The 23,863-nt window shown below is 42.2% G+C and overlaps 1 protein-coding gene and 1 long non-coding RNA gene across 5 annotated transcripts in view; one reads left to right on the plus strand and one right to left on the minus strand.

Annotated features, from left to right (window-relative positions):
• Positions 1–23,863, minus strand: part of RFTN1 (raftlin, lipid raft linker 1) — a 207,440-nt gene that overhangs the window by 129,136 nt on the left and 54,441 nt on the right. The gene's annotated exons all lie outside the window — the stretch shown is intronic.
• Positions 20,104–22,341, plus strand: LOC141585617 (uncharacterized). Its single transcript, XR_012519193.1, has 3 exons — positions 20,104–20,284; positions 20,406–20,528; positions 22,195–22,341. It is a non-coding gene; the product is annotated as an uncharacterized LOC141585617 (long non-coding RNA).

Here is a 23,863-nt window from a genome sequence, read left to right on the forward strand (position 1 = left end):
TAAACAAAGGAATGATTTCTCCGTTTGGATGGACAAACCAGTTGTAGCCTGCTGGTCTGTTTCTCACCCTGCTTATCAGAGTAACCTCTCCACTATTTCATTTTGTAATAGTTGCCTGATTTCATTTACAAATTATGTAACCTTGGGCAAGCTATATAGCTCCCTCCCTATCTCTTGGGGCCCTCATTTACAAAATGAAGGCTTTGGATGCAAAAGGAGCTTTCAACTTTAAAATGCAGTAATTTTATTATTTCACTTCCAGGCTAAGGTACCAGTTTCTAACTAATTGGATAATATAACAAATGTTTTCAAAGATAACTGAAAGAGTTCCCCCAAACTAGAGCTAGAATTGGAATAAGGAACACCCACATGGCATGTGTGGGTAGCTGGAGAGAGGAAGGAGAGGCTGGACGATACCTGCCACCAGTGGGCGGGAGAAGCATCAGCGCTGCCCCAGGGTTCCAGCCTTCTGCCTGCCCAGGCACTAGGGATTCTGGGCTAACTGTCCCCGGAGGAGTGTGGGAACTTTTCAGGGGAGTTCTAGGGAACAGATGCTTGCCCAGTGGTGGGAGAGAAAACGAATGTTTTAAGTATTGCTGAGGATGATGGGTCCGCTTCATCCTAGAGGACAGCTACAAGGAAACGGCATGAGTTATTCCGAAGTTATGTTGGCTTCCTGGGCTTTGACCGGGACGTGACTCTAAGACTGAACCACATAAACTGTCTCAGCGTAAGTTAAAATTTCTAATTATAACTTCATAGTCTGAAGATGAGGGGCACTGGTGAGGCTGTCTTAGCCACCGTGATCCTCCAGAAAGAGAACATGCAGCCTACTCAGAGTGGGCAGCCGCTGCGAGGGCTGCTCACACCTTTTTCTCCACTTTCTAATCTGCTGGGTTCTGCAGTCTTTATCTGCAGTGATCGCACTCGCCTCATCTGGGAAGCACACCCACATGCTCCCACACCGCCACAATCTTGGCTCACTGCAACCTCCACCTCCTGGACTCAAGTGATCCTCCCGCCTCAGCCCCTTGAGTAGCTGGGACTACAGTGTGTGCCAACATGCCCAGTTAATTTTGGTGTTTTTAGTAGAGAGGGGGTTTCACCATGTTGGCCAGGCTAGTCTTGAACTCCTGCCCATCTTCATCCCATACCAGGGCTTTGTCCTGCTGCAGTGCAAAGGACAGTTCTCTCTCGGCTTTTCCCCGCCTGGGCAGGGGCAGTCTCATCTCTTTACTCGACAGAGGGCTTGGTGCAGATCCCAAAGCCAGAAATAGAGACATCCGTGGGCCGGGGAGATAAAGTAAACAAGAGACAGGAGAGCAAATAAACCCCGAGGCCCCATCTTGCCCAAGGGGGCAGCATTGTGTCCTTCTTGCTGGTACTGCTAATGGGCAAGTGAGCCCAGTAGTGCCAGAACTTCTAACTCTTACTTTCAAGAAGTCAGAAATCTTAACCCTCCTAATCTTTAAATGTGGCAAGTAATTACAATTTTATTTTCAATCCCATACCGCCAAAGCCGAGACCTGGCAGGTTGCAGGGTATGAATGGGGCATTTGATAAAGGTGAGGAATGGATACCCTGCACTCCTTCCTATCTCTGACCCTGGCATTGTCCAGGCACAGTGTGGGCATCAGGCATCACGCACGGAGGAGGATGCCGTTCTGTTCATCCCACATCATCACAAGGTACATCACAGGCTTCAAGGACACATGCAGGTCTTTCAAACTGGCCTCTATTTTCTAATTTCTCTTTTTTCTATGTTGATATTAAGGTGAACAAAAAGTTTAGAACCACGTGATTACATTTTGAATCTTTTGGAAAGCTTTTTTTAAATTCCACACTCTATTACCAATAATAGGCTTTTCTAAAATCAAAATACAGAAAGTTCTGCTGAAAAGGCATTTTGGGTGGCGGGAGAGTCCAAACATCTTTTGAAATAAGTGTTTTGCTTTTCTTTCAGAAAATAACTCCACATAAATAAATAAACCATTATTCCAAGAGCTAAAAAAGAAAAGAAAAGAAAGGAATGAAAACAGAGAAAAAACATAATCCACAAACCACACATTTCTTAACACTCCAGGGATAAAGTAAATTCTGTTTTTGCTATGACTATGTTTTGTTTAGCAAAAACATTCTGCATCCCCATTTATTCCCTGGAAACAAAGCCCTTCAGACGTTTGCAAAGGGCCAAAGTGAGGTCTTTGCTGTTTCAAACTTTATTATTGGGAAAGTATCAGCCTCCAACACAAGGAAGAAACTATTGCATACAGCAACTGCACATTTCACTCAGCTCTATAAAGCAAGAAACGGCAGGCTGGACTGCAACAGCTTCTATTATTTTGCCCAGAAATCATTTGTGACTTTAACCTAATTATTCAAAGTCCGACTTTGCTTTTCTAATTACATCCGCTAATGGCTCTGTCAATAGCAAGGAGTGCAACATGAGACAGACGCCATCTCCCTCGGGTAATTTCCCTCACAGGTGAAGCTGATAATGACACTGCTCAACCAAATCTCTCTTTTCGTCTTAAAGTTCCTTCAAGACTGCTAGTGCTATAACATCAATCTGCCTGGGCTTTGCAGTAGATCCAATTTAGCAAAACACTAAAATCAATCACTTCTCAATGCAGGGCTTTTATTGTATAGGGAAGAAATAGGAGTCCAATTTTTAAAATAATGTTTGTAGCCCATGTTTTCTATATGTGCCATTTCTAAATCTGTGGAATAAGTTAAAACTTTTATTCTAGAGCTTTAAAAATGTAGACTTCTGTCATCTTCTCATTAAACAAATTCATGTTTCTGAAACTTAAAAAACAAAACAAAACAAAATACATATCCAGGCTCGAGAGACCACACCATTTAAACGCTATTTTTAAAATCGGAAGTGAAATTTCCATAACATAAAATTAATCATTTTAAAGTGAACAATTTGGCGGCATTTAGTACATTCATGATGTTGCATAGCCATGAACTCTATCTGTAGGTTCTAAAACATTTTCATCACTCAAAAGGAAACCTCATATCCATTAAGCAGTCTTCCCCAGCCCTGGCAATCACCAATATGCTTTCATTAAAAACTACTCTTTTTAAAATTTTTAATTTATTTTTGTTGTGTAAATTTAAGGTGTACAACATGATGCTTTGATGTACATATGCTTAGTGGAATGATTACTACAGTCGAGCAAACCAACATAACCATCATCTCACACGGTTTTCTTTTTTGTGTGTGGTAAGATTACCTAAAATCTATTCTCTTAGCAGATTTCCAGTATACAGTATTATTAGCTATAGTCCTCACGTTGTACATTAGATCTCTAGATTTACTTATCATACATAACTGCAACTTTGTACCTTTGACCTACAACTCCCCTTCTCCCTGGCCCCCCAAACTACAGCTCTACTCTCTGTTTCTATGTATTTGATTTTTAGTTTAAGTTTGCACATATATGCGAGATTACATAGTATGTTTCCTTCTGTGTCTAGCTTATTTCACTTAGCAGAATGTCTTCTGGTTCATCCATGCTGTTGTAAATGGAAGATCATCTTCTCTTTTAAGGCTGAATAACATTCCATTGTGTATATATACCACAGTTTACTTATCCAATCATCTATTGATGGACATGCAGGTTGTTTCCATATCCTGGCTATTGTGAATAATGCTGCAAAGAACATGGAGTGCAGATATCTCTTCAACATACTGCTTTCATTTCCTTTGGAGAAATACCCAGTAATGGGATTTCTAGATCATGTAGTAATGCTATTTTTAATTTTTGATGACCCTTCATATTGTTTTCCATAATGGCTGTACTAGTTCACATTCCCACCAACGGTGTGCAGGGGTTCCCTTACTCTCCACATCCTCACCAGCACTTGTTATCTCTTGTATTTTTTATAGTAGCCATCCTAACAGGTGTGAGCTGATACCTCACTGTGGTTTTGAGTTGCATTTGCCTGATGATTAGTGATACTAATAAGCATCCTTTCAGTACATGTGGGCCTCTTTTATATCTCCTTTGGAGATATGTCTATTCAGGCCCTTTGCCCATTTTTGAAGTTGCGTTATTTGTATTTTTGCTGTTGAGCTGAGAGAGTCCTGAAACACTATTCTTAATACCTTAATTAAACCATGGATGAACACACAGGGGAATTTCAGTAAGACTAAAAGAACTTCTTTAAGCTTATATAAACCTAAGATTCTGCAGGTCAATCGGGGAGTAACTGCCAAGCTACAGATGCTTTATCAAATGAGCCAAATTGCAGACTGCCAGACCATAAATGACTGTTAAAGCATCAGACTGCCATGACAATGGGAGGGGGGAGGGGGGAGGGGGGAGGGGGGAGGGGGAGAATTAAGTTGTTATTGGTTTGCTCATCATTTCAGAGAATCACACATAGTCAATGAATTACACACACACACACACACACACACACACCCCACTGTACTGTAAAAATTCAGTGTCCTGGTATTTGCAAGGAAACTGTCTCAACAATTTCCATTGACTGTATCTATTAATAAAACCCAGAAGATGGCATTATTGCTCACCTCACCAGCCCATTTTGTCAGAGAAAACACAGGTTAAAATACATCAAGAAGCCTTTTAAAGAAATACCAGGTCCCCGATGCATAGATTTAGTAGTGGGTACTCAAATATTAAAAGCAACTAGCTAGAAATGGAACCTGGAGTATTGATAAAATATTGCATATATTTTAAAGTACTTTTGTTAGAGAAGAGAAGATGCAAAGGATCACCAATTATTCAGGATTGGTAACCAAAGTCATCCATACCAAATCCAGGAAGAGCTTTTCATGAGTCAGAAGAAAGCAAGTTACGTTTTTAAGCCATTTTCCTAATGAGTCTAATAGCTGACACTCTTGGTAGTTCTTTTGATTTTGAGAGTACATTACGCTGATGGCATCGAAGACCAGCCACTAATGAATACGTACAATATAAAAATTAAACTACTGTATTTACAGTGTCAAATGATTTGTCATAGAAATCCTGTATGGATTTTCTGTTATAAAGTCTCAAGACTTTATTTCTCCATGTCCTTATGGGTTTTCTCCAGGCACCCCGGCTTCCTCCCACATCCCAAAGATGTGCACCTTAGGGAAACAGGCATGTCTACATTGTCCCAGTCGGAGGCAGTGTGAGTGTGTGTGTGAGAGTGCTTCCGCAATGGAATGACATCCTGTCTAGGGCTGGTACCTGCTTTGCATCCTGAGCTGCTGGGACAGGCTCCGGCCACCCAAGACGCTGAACTGGAATAAGTGAGTTGGAAAACGAATGAAGGAATGAATACACATAATAGTAAAATAAAAATGTGTAAAGTCCATGATCATTACACAGGTGCACAGCAATAATCAATGTGTGATGAACGCACTTGGCGAGCCCACAAGATTTGTTATTGTTTTTGAACTTCGTGGTGGGAGGAAGTGCTCCTTAGGAGTCTTGCTTTGCAAACATTTATCCCTTGATTTAACCCACCACCACTACAACCATCACTCACTATTTCACCAAAAATTGGGTAAGTCATGATCTCATTTGTTTTAAATGTATGTACAGCTCACATTTATTCCCATGTTTAGTATTAGAGCTGTTTTGATCTTCCTGGAGAAGTTGGGCAATGTTTTTGTGACCAGAAATATGCCACAGGAATTTAACTCTTGCTTTTCTCAATTAGCCTATGGTAAAATTGGTTTCATTATCCATTCTTTCATTTACAGGTGCAGTTTTCAAGAACCTATGGACAACGTTAAGTGTGGACTTACTATGCAGAGGTAAACAGTACTGAAACAATGCTGTTGCAGCCAAGTTCTTAGAGAAAACATACAAGGCACTTTTGAGACGTCTCAGTTTCAACTAAGACTATGATTGCTCTGATCCCTTCTCAGACAGGTGTGTTGAAGACAAAGGATCCCACTAAAGGAGTGCCCTTGATGGGTATCAGGCACGAAGCTTCGAGCACACTCTGACCCTGGAGTCCACAGAACCCCTCACAGCCCACGTATGTTCTCACCTACCCACCATCTGAAAACTTGAACTAGGACCTAGGCAGGGTACCAGCTCTTTCAGAACAAGGGACATGGTGGATTTTTCCAGTCTGAAACAACCAGGCACCAGTTTAATTCCCCACATCCATGCAGTAGAACTGCTGAAGACACCGCAGCTCATCCATATTAGATTATTAAATAGAAATCCTGAAAATGAGTTAGATCCAAAGCTCTGACCTGGAAGGATGTCCAGCAAAGATTGAGAAAAACATGAGGCAGAGTGATACACATACTGTGTGTGCTCATTGTTAGAAAACCACACCAAACCCCTATACATGTGTCTAGCTATGCAGGGGCACAGGGAAGGTGTGAAAAGAGATCCACTAGGAGGTTAACATGATTAAGCCAGGGGATTGGGGACTGGCGCTGGGGCAAGAAAAGATCAACTAATTTTTTAATTACTTACTTTCATGGTTTTCTAATTAACAGAAATAACGTTAATTAGACAGAACTGTATAAGAGGACAATGACAATGGAATAACACCATTAAGAGTTTCAATCGCCAAAGTCAGGGACAGAGTCCTCTAAATTTCATGGGCCTAACAAATTCAAGGAAGAGAAAAAGAGAGAGAAACAAAAGGGAGATAAAGGGAGGCTTTCTTTATCCATACCATCTAAAGACGAGTCCCCCTCCCTCATCCGCACAACTCTGTCTCTTCCTGTCTCTCTCTCCCTCCCCCACACTCTGTCTCTCTCTCTCTGTCTGTTGCCCCTCCTCTCTCTGTCTCTCTCTGTCTGTCTGTCTCTCTCTCTCTCTCTCTCTCTCTCACACACACACACACACACACACACACACACACCTCTCCACCTGTGCCAGGACAGTGGCCACATGTGGCTATTGAGCACTCAAAATGTGGCTAGTCCGAATAAATGTGCTGTAAGTATAAAACGCTGAACCAATTACAAAGACTTAGCATCAAAAAGAGAATGTAAAATATCTAAGTAAAAAGTTTTTTATATTAACAACACTGAAATGACAATATTTTAGATATATTAAGATTAAATAAAATATATTAATATTAATTTCATGTGTTTCTTTTACCTTTTAAACATGTGGCTTCTAAAAAGTTTGAACTTGCACATGTGGCTCGAAGTATATTTCCATTGGACAGCTCTGTTCTATATCAATTACCAACCATTGCTTTCACAGCATCTATCAGAATTTTTAATTCTATAAATTGTTCATTTAAGGTTTTTTTTTTTTTCCTGTCTTCCCTACTACATAGGTTCCACCAGGCCAGAACCATGCTGAGTTTATTCGCCAACAAGCTGGCCAACTGAAGAGTGCCTAGAGAAGGCTCGTTAGCAGCCATCATTAAATGAAGAAATTCTCCTCTGATAAGGCCACAGCCCACATCAGGACTGCAATAGCAGTCTCTCCATCAAAGAAAGTCCAGTGTAAACTGCTACCTGCAGTCACTCTGGTGGATGGTGAGCTCTGGGGTCCCCATAACTCCCTTGACCCTAAAACAGATTAGCCACAAGAGCAAGGCGAAAGAACCACAATGAGTCCTGGAAAAGAGGCAGCCAGTATAAAGCTCAGAGGAAACCTAGAAAACTTTTTTTTTTTTTTTAACATTGTGGTAAAATATGCCTAATATCAAATTTATTATTCTAACCACTTTAGGTAGCGTTAGGTAAATTCATGTTATCGTGCTAACATCGCCACCATGTATCTCCAGGAAGTCTTCCTTGGCCTCACCTCTCAGTCCACCTTCAACAAGCAGAAGGGATACCTCACTTTCATGCCACCAGTTATCCTTCTCTGTCCCTGCTAGTGTGAGCAGGAGTTACAAAAGCAGCAGGAAGAAAAAAGAAGCTGCTGAGTTGGAATAATTCACAAACACGCCACTAGGAAAAGTTGATATGACAACAAAAGCAAAGGAAGACTAAAAATGTCACTTTGTAAAGATGGATAATAATAGGACGAAGGCCATGGTTATATACAAGAAAGTGACTGGAAATCTCAACTCCAAACAGCAGAGTATGGAAAACAAGAAGTTTTCCAAGAAGTATGGTGCCTGAGGGCATGTGCACACTTGAGTTTGGCATCTACACAGGAAACAAGGTCATGTCTTTTTCTCCTGAGTCATTACCATCAAGTTCTCAACTCTGTAACAGAATTTCACATTCGTTTGTCAACAAAGTCTTAGGTGAATTTTCAAAAGCTTCTGAATATAATAATCTAAAACAATACACTATGGAAACTGTCGGAGAGCATAAAGAGCCTATGCAAGATGAGTTTCAAGAGGTTTATAACAATAAATTCCACACTCAGGGGGCTTGACGCAACTTCTATCCACAAAAGAAGCCTACTCATTTGTTCAAAGGTACCACGCGAGACAAACCAGCAAATTCCTATTAGTGGAATCTCCTTTTCCTTACTGTAGTGTAGACACACCAGATATTCAGCACTGCAGTCACATGACCATTCACTAGGTCTACATAAAGTTCCATGCATTGTAAATGCATTTTAACAAATACTGTTTCTCTGTCTTATGACATCACAAAAGATTCAGCAAAACTCAAATGAGAAGGACCAGACAGTTCTTATGGTCTAAAACAGGCTTCCACACCTGCATTTTCAGCTTTGCATGAAGAATTACCACCTTCCTGTGCAAACTCCCAAACTGGTGTATGGAAATAGAAAATCACACACACGAGTTGAGCAGCTCTGCTCCGCTAACCAATTTGCATGCAAAATTGACATCAGACTCTCTGGTCTATTTTTGCCCATGTAAGAGATGGCATTTAGAATGCCCTGGGGGGCTGCTTTTAGGGGCATTTTGGTTCCCACTATGAAAACGGGGTCCCTAATGGTACTTGGGCGCATGTGCACGTCCCTCCCAGCTGTCTTCTCAGGCACACCAGCGAAAAAGAGAAAAGTTTGAGAATGAGATCAAGAACAACAATGAGGTGAGAGGCGAAGGTCTGGGGGATGTTCTTCAGACGAGTACATCGAAGCAATCAGGTGAAAATCATTTCCAATTATACCCAGAAAATGCAATCTATCAACCGTTGGCACAAGAAGAAAAAGATGGATTTTTAATCAGGCAAAGGCATAGACTTTCTGGACTTGCCAGTGATGTGATTTACTGAAATGGACATGGAGGAGCTGGGCTTTTGAGGTTGCATATGAGGATCTGATAGGCATTTATGTACTTACAAGGAATCTTTAGATTTTCTCTAACATATTATTTCTTCCCTCTCTATATTATTTCTTCTCTCTTTTTTTTCTTTTTCTTTCCTACCTCCCTTCCACCCAGGGAGCCACCAGCCACAGGTGGCTACTGAGCATCTGAAATGTGGCCAGTGTGATTGAGATGTGCCCAAAGAATTTCAAAGACTCGATTTAAAAAAAAAAAAGTCCCTCAATAATAATTTTTATTGATTACATATTTAAATGATAAATTGAGATATTGGATTAAATAAAATATATCATTATAATTAACTTGCCTGTTTTCATTTTTTAATGGGGTTACTAGAAACTTTTTAAATGGCATTCACAGGTCATATTGTATTTCTATTGGACTGCTCTGTTCTAGAACCTTTTGTTTTAAATAGATGCATTTTATTCCAGTCCAAAAAAAACCATGATCCCTTGTCTGCTTTTACGGAGGTGACAGTTTAATTCCTTATTCAACATTCTTTAGCTACAGCTACAAGTTAAGGTCACTTCTTTTTCCCCAAATAAACCTGTAACACCAAGGAATGGGGACGAGCTGTCACAACCCTTACAATGTGGGGTCAAAAGAGTAACCTTCCTTGAAGCATGTTAAATTTGTGTGTGTGTGTGTGTGTGTGTGTGTGTGTGTGTTTTAACTAACTGTTGCTATTCCAAATTGGAAGAAAAAAGCACAACTTTTTACTGCTTTCATATTTGATGGTTTGCTCCCTGTGAGTCTTAAATGCCTGCTCTTCAAGAATCTCTAGCAACACAATCACATGGCTTCTAAAGTGTGTACCTCTCAGGAGCCACTGCATTCCGACCTTCTTCTGCCCTGTTGGCAGGCCCCAAACATCCTCCGGAGTCACACATCCCACCCCATGTGGGGATTACAGGCTGCAAATCACTGCTCTAGCAAAACTAGAAATAACTGCCGGGGGCGAGCAGCCAGCCGGCATCCCACGGAGATTATTCATAGCAGAAATATCAATAGACAGTAGGCCCTCCGGTTGGTTGTGCTGAGTCCCTGGAAGTGCTTTGTGCTGAATTTTCCAGATGATTTGTGCTACGCTCCAGAAAGGCAACGTCTCCCTCACATACTTAATAAATGCATCCGTGTGGTTTTAATGTTTCAACTTAATGTAGCTTCCCTCTTCCTGTGCTTTCTGGTCTGGTTCCCTGGGGAGTGGGGTGGGAAGCTTTCCTGACACCTGAAATTCCCACAGATTCATAAGAAATGAGTAGGATTATGACTTTGTGTTAACCAGAGTGCACTTTATCTTCATTCTAAATTATGCAGATCCTATTAGGCAAATAAAGACAGAAATCTGGGATTGAACTATAGGAGAGAAAGCCGGTTATTCACCAAATCTGGCTCAGGCAGACGGGTGCTGTATTAGCTCCAATTCCTGATCTGGAGCCAGATTACCTGGATTCAAATTTCAGTGCCATCCCTTACTAGCCGATGAAGTATGAATGCTTATGGGCCTTAATTTTGTCTATAGAGGAGAAAAATAACACCTTTCTCATCGGGCTGCTATGAGGATCGAGATAATGCGCATCAAGTGCTAGAACTGCTCCTGGAGCTCAGAACTCCTCCATGCATGGGAGCTGCTGAAGTCACTGTGGTTATGCTCGTTATTCATAACCCTTATCACCTCACAGCCTGTTACCAAGCATGACAGACTGTCACGTCCACGAGTTGATCCTTATGTCTTGAAACCACTCCAGCTCTGCATCAATATTCTTCAGCTTTCACACCTGACTTTAATTTCTCAGCCATTTCTGAATGTGAGCCAAAAATGGTCTAGAACATTAAGACTCAGAAAAATAAATGAGGCAAAAGTCATGCTGATGGACTGCTGCCTCTGACTTGCACAGGACTCCACTACAGGCTTCCGAAGTACTTATTGAAAAGGGCGGCCATGCACGGTGGCTCACACCTGTAATCCCAGCACTTTGGGACGCCAAGGTGGGTGGATCACCTGAGGCCAGCCTGGTTCGAGACTAGCCTGGCCAAGATGGTGAAACCCCATCTCTACTAAAAATACAAAAATCAGCCGGACATGGTGGGACATGCCCGTAGTCCCAGATACTTGGGAAGCTGAGGCAGGAGAATCACTCGAATCCAGGAGGTGGAGGTTGCAGTGAGCCAAGATCACCTGCCATTGCACTCCAGCCTGGGCAACAGAATGAGACTCTGTCTGGGGGCGGGGCGGGGGGAGAAAAAAAGAAAGGGGCATGAGGAGGAAGGGACAGGGCATGTCTGCCATGGGACTGCAGAAGACGAGAGAGCTGGTTCTAGAAAATGGCCCCATCTCTAGAAGCGACCAGGAAGCAGCAGGAGGAGGGCTGCAGGAGGCGCCAGTGAGGCGCAGCAGGGGCAAGGGGTGGAATCACGGTGGGAATACACTTAGGACATAGCACACAGAGCAAAGGCAGAAGACGTGTCACCCCCATCCTGACCTCTCTCCATGCCTGTCTCAAATCCATCCCAATTTGTAAAATTAAATGTACAAACAGAAAATATTTCCCTGAACGAGTCATAAAACATCAGCTTCTCCACTTTCCTTCCTAACCCACAATTTTTAATTTCCTCTACTAACTGCTGGAATGAGGGCTCATATCTTAAATTCTCCTCCCACCTCAGGCCTGCTTTGCCTGCAGCTCTGTCTGGGAGCATTTCAGGCAAAACATTTAAAATGAAAAAACAAGCCCTAAGTGTCTATCCTTAGCTATGTCATAGAAAGGGGAGGATGAAGTGATAGTTAGTATCTGGTCACATTCAGGCACACAGTGGTGGTGGCCTCAGAGAAGGTGGTCAGGCAGGGTGAGAAGCTGAGGCCCCTCCAAGGGCTCTCCCGCTGCAACATGATGCTGCATGACCTGAAGCCCACCAGCATCCTGTTCAGGTTAACATGCCTCCCATGCCTGTGCTCCTGCAGGTGGCTTCCGCCGGCAAATTAGCTTCATCAAACAGCACCAGGTAACCTTGGCCTGTCTCTACCTCCTGTCTCTAACTGCTCCTGAGGCAGGAGCAGGATTAAAACAGGATTAAACCCAGGATCAAAAAAACAAGTTTAACAAATGCTGTGAAACTAACCCAGTGTCTGTTCCACACCCATCAGAGAAGGTGTTATTTTGCCTTCTCTTAACTTTTCATCAGACCCTGTTCTCAAGTCTCTCTCTTTTTTTTTTCCATCATAAGAAAATAAAGCCAAAGAGATGGCTGGGAGACGAGGGAGAGGGAAAGGCAAAGACAGCTCCTAGGTCTGTGGTTTGCATGGATCTGAATGGGTGGTGGTAACTTTCACCACTTAGTTTTGGTCATGTTGACTGCAGAGAGCCTCAGTGACATCTGCTGGAAACAGTAAGGCCATCAGTATACGATCTTCAGCTCAGAAGGAGAACTCTGGGTTGGGGTTAGAAAACTGAGGATCCTGCACCTGTGCATAAATGCTCACTAAGGCCAGGGGCTTGGATAAACTCTCATACAGAGAGAATGTGCAGACAGAAAAGCAGGTTTCCAATCAAGTATGACCAAACTCTCAATATTTAGTGGCCGAGCGCAGATGGGCAGATCTGCAAAGGAGGCGGAGGAGCAGCCCGAGAGGCGGAGGAGCAGCCAGGGAGGCAGAGGAGCAGCCAGGGAGGCAGAGGAGCAGCCCGGGGGAGGCGGAGGGGCAGCCCGGGGGAGGCGGAGGGGCAAAGCAGAAAAGTGCTGTCACAAAGCCAGGGAATACGGAACAGCTGAGCATCTCGTCAGTGACCTCCGCTTACCCAGTGTGCCAGATGCCCCAAAGCCCTTCAATCCTTCCGGGGCACATGGCAGATATCCCTGCATGCTGGACACGAAGGCTAATAGGGTACACTCTAGTACACCCATGACTTTCTGCTTCACTAGCTAGGTTGTAGGCTTACCAACAGCTGGCTACGTGTAGTTTCAAACCTGTTTATGCCAGTTGCATTGGTTATAATCAAGAAGACTAACCAAATATTATGTTAATACAGACTGAAACAGAGGCGTCCCTTCTCCACAGGGGATATGCCTGAAACCACCGATAGTACAGAACCTGTTTGCTGCCAGTCAGAACACATATCTTCCACCTACAAATTTAATGCCTTTTTCATCTTCACTAAGCACTTGTCATGCACTGTGGCCGTAATTTCTGCAGCCTGAGGTGTGACAGCAAAAATACTAGCATAATTTTTTTTCCTTCTTCACAATTTCATAGATAGAAGATTCATTCTTAGCGAAGATCTTAGCAACTTTAGCATATGAGTTTTTTCTTTCTCACATTAAGAAAGCACTTTACAGCTTCATTTTGGCATATCTGAAATGCCAGCATCACCACCCTTGTGCTTTGGGGCCACTGTTGAGTAAAATAAGGGTGACTGAACACAAGCAGTGTGATCCCAAGACAGTGGAACCGATCACTGAGCGGCTGCTAAGTGAGTAACAGGTGGGTAGTGTGGACAGCCTGGATACACAGGACAGACAGATGACCCACCTCCTGAGTGGAACAGAGTGGGATGGCCTGAGATTCCACCATGCTACTCAGAATAGTGAGCAACTGAAAACTTATGAATTATTTCTAGAATTTTTCATTTCATCTTTTGGAACCATAGTTGACCACAGGTAACCAAAACCACAGAAAATGAAACCAAGGATAAAGGGGGAACTACGTATGAACAGTGAACGAGAGTTATTCCTAAGAAACCAAAGAGTCTTTTTTTTTTTTTTTTTTTTTTTTTTGAGATGGAGTCTCTCTGGAGTGCAGTGTGCGATCCCACTGCTGATCAGCATGGGAGTTTTGACCTGCTCCATTTCTAACCTGGGCCGGTTGACCCCTCCTTGGGCAACCTGGAGTTTCCCCACTCCAGGGAGGTCACCATACTGATGCCGAACTTAGTGCAGACAGCTGCTCGGCATAGTGCACTCCAGCCCAGAACTCTTGGGCTCAAGAGATCCTCCCATCTCAGCCTCCCGAAAACCTAGGACTACAGGCACGTACCACCATGCCCGGTAGAGACCAAAGATTCTAAAGAAAAGTGTAAAAAAAAAAAAAGTTTGTCAAGGTAGATGAAGGTAAGGAAATAACAGACGGCGAAGGGAGAAGTAATTTTAAAGTATGCGGGGTTACACTCAGATATCTCTGTGAGCATCTGAGGTCTCCCTCCATCCTTACAGTGTCGATTGAAAGGCTTAGCTGGTGTATCATGCGTTTATGCTGAAAGATGGTGCAGGGTTAGTCAGCAGAAACACTGTCAAAGCACACAGCCCTGAACCTAACGATGGGCAGATTAATGTATGTTTTCAATGAATTCACTGCGAAAAAAACTATTATTGTGTTTTAAGCTACAATAAAATCTTTACAATATATACCTTTTAAAAAATAATTCCCTGTTCCAACCAACCTTTTTGATTTACTGACCAATTATGGTCTCAACTGTGACAGGGAAGGAGTGGTCAGTGCCGCCAAGCCCCTCAGTAAGATGAGGAATGGAAGACACCCCCGGGATTTAGAGATTCCTGTGAGTGGACAAATCCAACCAAGTCAGGCTCAAGACAGTCAACTGTTTATGTGACAATGTCACGGGCCGTTCTTCTGTATCAAGTTCTTTTCCGCTTAGTGTTTTAGTATTTAAATGTTGCTTTTTAATCTCCTTTTCTGAGCAAATGGTTTCAATGTATTTTACAGCTGCCAAAGCCCTTAAGAATGAGAATGAGGATGATGATGACAGAATTATTACAGAAACAACACTAACTGCAGTAACAGTGATAGCTAGCTTCCACTGAGCATATATTGTCCACCAGACATTGTCTTATATGCTTTAGAAGCATCCTTGCCTAATTCTCAGTCTCTCAGCTACGTACTATTATGGTCTCCACTTTAAAGACGAGAAAACGCTGAGGCCAGGCACGGTGGCTCACGCCTGTAATCCCAGCACTTTGGGAGGCCAAGGCGGGCAGATCACCAGAGGTCAGGAGTTCAAGACCAGCCTGGTCAGTGTGGTGAAACCCCATCTCCACTAAAAATACACACACAAAAATGTGCTGGGCGTGGTGGCAGGCACCTGTAATCCCAGCTACTCGGGTGGCTGAGGCAAGAGAATCACTTGAACCTGGGAGGCAGAGGTTGCAGTGAGCCGAGATGGCGCCACTGCACCTGCACTCCAGCCTGGGTGACAAGAGTGAGTCTCAAAAATAAAATAAAATATAGATGAGAAAACTCTGGACCAGAGAAGCTGAGTAACTTTCTCAAGCCTGCACAGCTGCTAACAGTTGAACCTGACACTCAAACCCAGGCATTCCGAGCCTATGCTCTTAACCTCTACACTATGAAGTCTCCGTAATTAACTAAGCTAATGTTCTCATTCTATAGATCATAAAATGATGTGCAGAGGGATTAAACAATTGGCTAAAGAGACATAGCAGCATCAGGACTATAGAAGACGCCTTCAGATACCAATCCTATGCTCCTTCCACGATACCACACTTGTAATGAGTACAGCAAGGTCAGAACGGAACGACCCCTAAAAACCACCTCCTCGCTTCTCCACAATTGTGTGCCTCCAAGGTGCTCCTTGCTAGGCTCTGCATTTTGTTTAAGTTCCATCAATAGTCAGCTTCTTGGGCTCAAGTTTTCCTCAAAAGGTTGACCACAGCTAAGAAAAACAAAGCCTTTCAAAATACGTAATGTTTATGTCTTCAGTGAATTTAGTGGTGTCATTGTGATTGGAAAAAAATAAATCAACGTATGCAACATGTTTACTGCCATGGGAGTCTTTCTGGAAGAATCAGAAAAATAAAAATAGTTGCACAGTGATTATAAATATCCAGCATAAACCAGACAGGCTTAATTTCAGGGTATGACACCACAGCATAAACAAAGGAAATATTTAAAAGGAAATTTGACTTTCCAATTCAAATTTTAAAAGTGTTATTCAAAGACATTTATAAAGAGAGAGTGACATCATTAAGGCAAGCAAAATGCAAAGAACATGTTATTGATCTTCTCTATGTCCCAAGACTTCCTGCCCACAGTGCAGAAATGGAAGGCAGAGGACAAAAGTCACCACCAGAGGTGAACAGGGCATGATGCCACACCTCTACGAGGAGTATGAGCTCCACCTGATCTGAGCTTCCCTAGATGACAAGGCTACCACCGTAACCAGGTCTCCTTGGTCATCTCTCTGCTCTCCTAATGAGGATCATTTCCAATAGTTTCTATCACAATAATGCTTTTCTAAAAACCTCACACTTACATATCGTTACAGGTTCCAAATTTAATAGGAATTGTCGAGTTGCCCCACATTGGTCTTATCAATTCACAGTCCATCTATGGAGTGAGACCATGCTGTGCTGACTTCTCAGCAAAGTGGCAGCTGCTGGGCACACCTGCATCAGGATTACTTGGGGTGGGAAGAGAGTGCAGGTGCCAGGCTATATCCCAGACCTACTAGGTCAGACCAGCATTTTGATAACCAGGGCTGTTGACTTATTTATTCACTCAGGTCTGAGGACAATTGTGTGAGAGGCTGTCTGGAGCCATGTGTGGAGAAAGACTATGAAGCCAAGGGTGAGCTCACTGGGTAACAGTTCCCCATCAATTCATGATGCCTGCATGGTGGCAGGAATGGGGGAATGGGGGGACATGCATACATAAGACGCCAATCTCTCCTTTCCCCTCTCCTCCTCATTCCCTGACTGCTTAGAGAACTCCTACTCATCTTTCACGACTCTTTCTAGAAGAGACGTCTTCAACCTATGCGCCAAGGCCTTCCTTCTGGTGTCAAGGCACCATCCAGCACTCACCATCACGGTTTTCTAGCGTGTCTCCCAGGGAAGGCAGGGACTTTGTCCTGTTCATTTGTTCTCCTCACAACTAGCTTTTTGCCTAGTCCATAACCAGAATTCAATACATTCTTAGCGATTGAATACATGATTGAAAAAAACAAAAAAACAAAGGATGGAGCAAATACAGAACCAGTTACTGGGAAGTAAGACAGAAAAACCCAGCCTCCTCCTCTCCACCATGCTGTCTCGCATGAAGATTCCACATCTTCCAAGGGTAAGAAAAAGCAGGCTGATAAACGAGGGCTGGCGGCCAGCAACCCTCCCACTGCAGCCAGGCTTTGTCTCCAGGCCGTAAACACCTCCTTGCTCACAGGAGTCGGACCCTGTTGGGATCAGCAAGCAGCTGCAGCAACAGCAGCGGCTGACCCGCCCGGTTTGTTTAGTTGATGTGTGTTTGTGAGGAAGACTTGCTCTGTGGTGTTTTTCTGTAATGATTGCTTGGAGAAATGATGTTATTTTTCAGGGGTGGGGAACACCAAAGAGGCTTATTTGGCAAAAGCCACAATCTGTTCACTTCCATTTTGTGTGCGTATGTGAAAATCCTCACGCTAGTAGCCAGGAGTTTTCAAATCCACTGGGAAGAGGCTCCAAAAACAGGTTGGGGGCAGGAAAACAAAACTTAGGATGACAAGCGTGCAAATTAACACCGACACCAGGCAAAGGACTAGTGCTGACAGATGAACGCACTGAAGCCAGCTATACGCAAGGATTAGGAAAACTCTAAATAAGGGAGAGGGCATTAACATCAGTCATTTATGGTCCTCCAAGCCCAGTATATTGGTGTTGGGGGTGGAGGTGTCTGCTGCGTTCAAAGGACAGTGGCACTCAGGATTCAGAGACTCTCTCAACTCCTCAAGCTCTCAGATAATCAGCTAGTAGAGTCAAAATAATCTAATCATGGACTATTAATGCACGTGGCAAAAACTCAACAGATATCCTAGTCAACAGAATTCTACATCGGCTGTTCTGTCAAGATGATAATGAAACATCAGACAATCTGTGAGAATGCCATGCCAAGAAGAAGAAATACAAATTGGGCTCCTCCATTCCTCATGGAAATTAGAAGATTCTAAACTAATCAATTAGCTTCACATCCCCCGCCACCTCTCCCATCTCTGCATTATCATTCCACTTCATGAAATTTCCTGGGAATCCACTTACTATTCTGTGATCATGGACAGCAAGTGTAAATCAAGTTCTCCGAAGAACATGAGAGAAACTTTACATTGTAATGTAAAACGAGCTGATTAAGGGCACTTAATCCAAGAACAGCTAATTCTCAAGACCTCGAAGCAGAGTGGATGAAACGTCAGAAAGGAGGAATGCAGCCTGGTTCTGATCACACTGAAAAATGGATTCCGGCACTCGACAGGCTGCCTCATTAACAATTACAGTAACTAGGGCTGTTCTTTTCAAAAGAATGCCTTGCAAGTTAGAATAAAGACCTCATGTCTGGCAATCTGAGGCAGCAATAATATCCCTCCTTTTAGAAAATAAGTTACTCTGGGCTTTGGGAGCATCTAAAAGAAGAAACTCAAGGAGAATGATTTATCTTCCTAAGTCATTTATCTTTCTAATTTCATCTCACTCAACTTCTTACACATTGGAAGGTGATTGTAAACTGAGGTATGTTAGGAATAAGTTTATTATTAAAATGTAATAAACACCCTCTGCTGACCAAACTCTTAGAATAGGATTACAGAACCACTTTTCACTTTGAAACAATCTTGAGGACCCACCTAAGAACTTTTGTTTATGTGGGTTACATCTATCTATATTCACCACATTAGAACACTTACAATTAAGACATTTTAAAAATAAGAATATCTGAGCACACATTAATTAGTGATGATGCCATCATGTGTCATGTAGCCACTGGAAAACTCCACTGCATGTTTGTCAGAGAATAAGAGTGGAAAAGGCAAACAAACATCTTAGTAAAATTTTGAAAATACCTGGGACCTTAAGAGCTCCCAGGAATCCTCAGACCACACTCCACTCTGAGAACCACTGACCTAGAGTCATGCTTGGTTGACATAGAAATGTCTTAGAGTTACAGAGAGGTCAACTCTTTCAAGAATCACTTCTGTCATAAAAACAAACACTCTGTGTATTATATGTCAATAAAAAGGTTTTTTTTAAAAATGACAGATGCCAGTGCTATAAGAACTTTAATAAGTATATGTGAAACTTTCTGGTAGCTGGCAGGAAAACTGGTTCTTTAATCTTTTACAGTTCACTCATTTGTTTTATGGCCTCTGCAAGTACAGAAGACTAACTGCTTCCATGCAGAGCTGTGCAGCATTTCTACCAAGGGAAAATCCATTCCCTTCAGCAAACACTACAGGCAGTCAAGTCACCTTAAGAGGCAGTTTAACTTAGTGGTTAAGTGCCCAGGCTCTGGATTTAGACTTCCTGGGTTCAAATCCTGGCTTGGCCTCTTGCCGAGTGACCTTGGGTGAGTTCTTAATCTTCTTCCAAGTATAAAAAGGGAGAATAACAGTATTTACCTGATAGGATCTTCATAGGAATCCTGTGAAGGATTACATTTCTAGGACATAGGAGTACTCAATAAATACCAGTTGTCATTATACCTTGTTTTATGATATACAAGGCATCCCAAAAGTCTCAATACTGTTTTCTGCTGAAATTTCAGAAATACAAGCATTACAAACTTACCTCAAATAGCATTTATTTAGTTCTGTAAATTTTAAGTAACAAAATGTTAGTGTTTTGTTTCAGTCCCTCTGATGCAAAGCGGCAAGTGCTGCCTGAAACACAAATTACTTTATGAATCTCACAGTGGAGCAGGGAATAAGTGTGCACGCAACTGTTAGACAAAGAAGACTTTTCACCATTAAGACTTAATGCGATAGACATTGCTGTGGTCTGAATGCGTCTCCCCCAAAATTCATATGTCGGAAACTGAATCCTCAATGCAACAGCGTCGGGAGGGGTGTGCTCTTGGGAGGTGCTTATGTCATGAGGGTTCAGCTCCTGTGAGCGGATTCATATCTTTAGAAAAGGATTTCACAGACAGCGTTTGATCCTTTTTGGCTTCTGCCTTCCACCATGTGAGGACACAGCATCCTCTCCTCTGGGGGATGGAGAAACAAGGCATCACCTTGGAAATGGAGATCAGCCCTCACGAGACACCAAACCTACCAGCAACTTGATCTTGGACTTCCCAGCTTCCAGAACTGTAAGCAAAAAAATCTCTGTTCTTCATAAATTATCCAGTTTTTGATGTTTTGTTTCCACAAGACAAAGTGAACTAAGACTGACATTCACTGAACACCTACTATGTGTCATGCTTGTGCTAGGTACCAGGAAGATAAAAGGAAACGAGATGAGATGATCCGCCAATAGAGATCTACAAAGCCAGCAGGGGCAAGCATGGAAAGAGATTGATATAGCATGTGTTCTCCTGTATTAGTCAGGTCCAGGTATGCTCAGGGTGCTGGGGTTTCCAGTAGTGGGGTGCTATGTCTGGGATACAGCAGAAAGGAAAAGAAAAAGTGTTCACCTCACTAATATTTGGAAGACGTTTTCCCTCCTCGTGATGTGATGGTTTTCCTTTCACTGGTCATTAATTCTGTTCACCTGCAAGAAGCCCATCTATCTATAGCTTTCCTTCTGCAGCAGGTTTTCAATAGTGGATCTTTATTGAGCTTTTCCATCTTTGTAAATTGTAAATTGTCCTTTCAACATGCATAATGACAAGCATTTCGACCCACACACTCTATTTACATATCATAGCAACAGCCTCTTATTTAGATGTCAAATTCCAGCAACTAAAAACTCAGATCCACAAAACAGCAAAAAGCCAAATAATTCTGAAAACCATAATACTTTCCATAAACTTCAGTCCCCTTTGGGCACTCCTTCAGGCCATATAGCTGTTCTTTTCAAATACAGATTTATAATGGTCTGTTTTTCTAGCAGATTAGAAGTACAAAAATCAGGGGAGTCATTTGACAACATGGTCCTCAGCTTCATGAATTCCCTAAAAATAGCAATCACAGCTACTGGGTTCTTCTTTTTTCTCTCCCTCTCCCCCTCCCCTCCCCTCCCCTCCCCTCCCTTCCCCTCTCCCCCTTCTCTTCTTTTGTTCCCCTTTGTTCTCTTCTCTTTTTGACAGGGTCTCACTCTGTCACCAGGCTGGAGTGCAGTGATACCATCACAGATCACTGCAGCCTCCACCTCCCAAGCTCAGGTGATTCTCCCACCTCAGCCTCCCATGTAGCTGGAACCACAGGCATGCACTACCATGCCCAGCTATTTTTAGTTTTTTATTTTTTTGTAAAGATGAGGTTTTGTCATGTTGCTCAGGCTGGTCTCAAACCCCTGGGCTCAAGCAATCCACTTGCCTATGAGCCATTGTGCCTGGCCACTACTGTGTTTTCTGAAGGAAATTAGTTTTATCAGAACCAGAAAGGACTAAGTAATTTCCACAATATCAGTCACTTAAACTCTTATGTGAAGAGTTATGCGCCCTAGTTAAAGACTATTTTTCATTTTCTCATATCTCAAAAGATTGAAAATTACAAATCCTAGCACTTTGGGAGGCTGAAGCGGGCGTCTCTACTTTAAAATTTTTTTAGTTAGCCAGGTATGGCGGTATGTGCCTGTATCCCAGCTACTTGGGAGGCTGAGGTGAGAGCATCACTTAAGCTCAGGAATTCAAGGTGACAGTGAGCTCTGATCATGCCACTGAGCCTGGATGACAGAGCGAGACCCTGTTTCTAAAATAATAATAATAAATAAATAAATGAAAATTAAAAATGAAACTTAACTCTACATTCAAAATTTTCTTAAAATTTTTCTTAAAAATTCTAGTCCATGTGCAGAATTCACTTGCTTGAATAAGTTATCATTTATAGATAGTCAATATAATCATGCCATAGGAAAAAAGTGGAAAAAGGAACGTATTATAGAATTAGTGGCCATTGTTGTTTATTTAAATGCTAGAAAGAAACAAACTCTAAGATTTATATATAATAAGTTTTGAGAGAAGTTTATCATTTTTGGTTGCTATAACTTTTAGTTATTTGATATTTGCAAACTAAACTGGAAAACTAAGAAAATTAAATGTGATTTTTTTCTTCTCAGGTAACTGAAGTCAAGACATTTTTGAGAACATGAATCTTCCATACGATTGACTTATTGGAACGCTTTGGGCATAGCTTTATTCTAAATCTTTATGAATTTTAGAGTTGATCCAGAAATTACAATGTGAATATTACATAAAATCAGATAATAAAGTAGTATGTAAAATATATATGGTGAAAGGAGTAAATTGTTTGGATTATTCTGACCCTGCAAAACACAGAAGTGTCTCAATTTCTCTTTTCCACTGTGATTTTTAATCTATTGTGTTATTTTGATATTTGTACATTTATTGGGAGCTGGCAGGATGAGCTGCACATGGGTAGCATTTATATTAACTAAATTTGGTTTTCATTTTAGAAACAAATTCCTCCTCTCTCTTCTTTTTTTCTGCTGCCGAAGCCCAATAGGCTTATAAATAAATACACAGCCCGGGGGTAAGACTTGAGGATGTTCAGGTAGACGTTTCACTTGAATTTCCTGAGCTTGGTTTTATCATAACAGCCCTCATACTCTTTGGACCACATCTGGACCAGCAAATAAGTGGGAAATGAAATAGCTGGATCAATGACGTCAGCAACCAATGCCGCTGTCCAAAACCCAAACCTCACATTTCCAGCAGAGGCTGGGTGGGGAACATATATTTTTTTAACCTAAATCTTCTTCCCATTTTCTCCTTTTTTGGTGAGGGTAGAAGTATCATGTAAGAGGCCTGTTATACAGATAACGAATGTGAGAGACACGTGAGCAGACGTCACTTGAGCCTCATTTTCCATGCCAGAATTCAGGATTTAAGCTCTAAAACCACAGAGAATATTCCACAGCCAGATAGTTCCAGAAAATCTGAGACATGTGGCCACTGCAGCTGTGATGTGGCCCACTCTCTCCCACCTACCCACCCCAGAATTTCTTACCCTTCATCAGGCAGCCCCTACTTGAGGCTGGCCAGACTTCTCTAACAAACGGCAGACAAAGCAGGCTTGGTCCCGGTGTAAAACGGAGTCTCAGAACCCACTGCTCAGCCATTTTGGAGAGTGAGATAAAGAGGCCACGCCACGGAGGCCCTCGGGCAGCACAGCTGCTGTGACAATACAGGACAGTGCCAGGAATAGGGAGGATCAAGCTAAATGTTTGTGATCCAGTAACAAAACCACAACATGGGCCCCATTAAGCAAGGTTTAGGTAGAAGCTAATGAACTGAATCTAATTGTCTTTTGACCATCTTTGACAAGGAATAAGCTCCACGATAATGTTTCCTAGGCAATTCAAATATAGACATTACAGTGGGGCTCAATTAAAAAAAAAAAAAAAAACCTCTCACAAAGGAGCCAATCTCCTCAAATAGACTCTAAGGTGGTTTAACTTGGAAGCACATATTTCTTTAAAACTCGTATGTGAATAATCAGGAATAACCATCCATTTTTAAATACTTTTTACATTTCCATTTTTAATTAAAAATACATACACATGTATGTATGAATTTTCCACTAGGAAACCCACACTAAGTACCTAGGGTTTGTCTGTAATAATCGAACACACTATCACACTATAACCCAATGGCCTGGTCACAGACAATAGCAGATGCTTCAAGAGAAAGAACAGAGCCCTTTCGGCCAATTATACAATTATGCAATATGACCATGTTTACATTATCAAAGGGAGGCAGACCAAA

Source organism: Saimiri boliviensis, chromosome 9 (genome assembly GCF_048565385.1).
Source record: "Saimiri boliviensis isolate mSaiBol1 chromosome 9, mSaiBol1.pri, whole genome shotgun sequence".
NCBI lineage: Eukaryota > Metazoa > Chordata > Mammalia > Primates > Cebidae > Saimiri > Saimiri boliviensis.